Raw genomic sequence first — 2,353 nt, forward strand, 5'->3', positions numbered from 1 at the left:
TGAGTACACCCTTAACCCATAATTAGTATGTGCTGATACATACTATGCAATTTATAGTCTCTAGGTATCACTTATAAAAAATGAAAACGGTAAAATTTTAGTATAACGTAAATACATATTTTATTTAGGCTGTAGAATATAATAAAATGACAACACATTTTTAAATTATTTTTGTCAATATCTTAAATAATCATAATTCTGGTGTTCTATGGTTCTAATATAATACAAAGTAACAGCCTACAAACTAAAATGCCTGATCACCTGAGTATGTTGCAGTGTTTGCCAATAGACTTGTTTTGCCAATAGTATTTTTACATCTTTAACATTTTTTGGTTTTCAACTGACTTTATTTTGCTTCTTTATCTTTTATCATTATTTTCCACATATCAAATTTCTGAAAATCAAGTAATAACAACACATGCCTGTTTATTCAGGTATTTGAGAGGGAGAGAGCTGGTGTTTTTTTTGTCCTTCTCGGGTAATTAACACTGGCCCAACCACTTAGGCAGGTGGCAGTAATGCAGCGTAATGTTTGTTGCCACCTAGCGTTGGAAAAACACGCGGAAGACGAATGCAGGATGTCCGACTGATGAACGCTGTCACTACCTGATGTGAGTCTAGTGCAAATTTGAGCCGCGCATGCGTCACATTGTGACAAGTAGCCTACAACATGCTAACGAAAACTTCTGTAATATCAATGCAGAGTAAAAATGGACCTACTTAACAAAGTTTGTTTACTGCTGGCTACAAGTTAGCGATCACACACAACAAAGGTTGTCATTTGAATGGCGTTTTGAACTAACGTTAGCAATCAAACAACCATAGTTAGCTAAAACGTTTTTGAAATAACTTCTAGCTTAGCTACAAGCTAGCAATCAAACAAAACAAAGGTTGTCACTTGAATGGTGTTAGGAGCTAACGTTAGCAATCAAACAATCGTGGACAGAATCATAGATAGCTAAAACGTTTTTGAAATTATTTCCATCTTCTGCTACTGTTTGTAATGAGCAAAGTTTATTATTTCATAGATTTCACAAATTTCAGTATGACACATTATGCTATAAAACCGTTTGAATCCGAGCATGCGCGAATCAAATCTGCACTCGACTCACATCGGGGAGTGACAAACGCGCGCGCAGTTTGTTAAGCTTGAAATTTCAACGAGTACAGAAACTGGACGTCTGGCCTGTGTGACTAACATCCGTAAGATGTAATTTTTACCATATAAAGCTGTTTTCTTTCAGCGGGGACATTATTCAGTACGTTACTAAAGTCTTTATCTAGCTAATAACCTCACCAACAAAGCTAGGCTAACTCATTAACGTTACTTGCTAAACCTTATTTTTTACACGAATGTTTAGCTAGCTAGCTAGGCTTGCACGGTTTAGCAAGCTAGCTTTCACGTCAGAAAACACTAATGCTAACTATTGACCAGAAACCTAAATTTAAGATCTAACGTTACTGTGGATTACTTCAACTAGTTCTACTAGCTAGCTAGTAATTTTCTTGTTTTTGAAAAATGGGTCAACCATTTAGCATAGGCTAATAAATGTCACGAACAATGTTCATAAGTTAGCTAGCTGAGACAACATGTTGTTTTCAAATTCAATTCGCAGATACGGAAAAAGAAAATGTTGCAAAGAAATGTTGAGAAAGTAAACGTTGCATCTGAGACACTATCTATCTATCGATCTATCCCTCCCTCCCTCCGAGGTCGTTCCAATCCTTAAAATTTCTATGATCCTTCTAGTCCAAAATGTACAGTGCTGGCGTGATTATACATGGTGAAAGACATCACTCACGATTGGGCCGAGACACTTCAGCTTGTATGTTTAAATTGCTCCCAATAGTATCCTTAATCTGGGTGGAAATCAATATGGCTTTTACTGTCACATTGGAGGGGCGGGGACCATGTATTGATGTTCAGACGTCATTTCAGGGGGATTTGATGTTTCTGTACCCTCTTCAGTGAGGAGATGCCACGATAGATCAACTGATGGTGTCTGCTTGCTTTCTCCAGGGTTTTACTAGAGCCTGGCGTTGTTTGGAGTGAAATCGCAGATGTAAAGTTGAGTCCTAACTTGATAAGCTTACAAAAAAACAAAAAGAAAAGGTTTAGGGATAGACGCTATTGATTCCTCTTTTTTTTTATCAGGAAAGCTGTTGAATTAAAGCCCGATATCTTAATGGGGTTATCATGGTAAGCTCCAAACCCAGGACGAGGGCTCCGAACAGACATTATCACACACAGATGACAGCACACACGCACTTATTTTGTCATTCCATTTGATCAGTACAGACCATGTTGCATCTCTCAGTACACCGTTTCTGCTCCTAGTAGCAAGACACATTT

The sequence above is a fragment of the Etheostoma spectabile genome, chromosome 1 (genome assembly GCF_008692095.1).
Source record: "Etheostoma spectabile isolate EspeVRDwgs_2016 chromosome 1, UIUC_Espe_1.0, whole genome shotgun sequence".
NCBI classification, from domain to species: domain Eukaryota; kingdom Metazoa; phylum Chordata; class Actinopteri; order Perciformes; family Percidae; genus Etheostoma; species Etheostoma spectabile.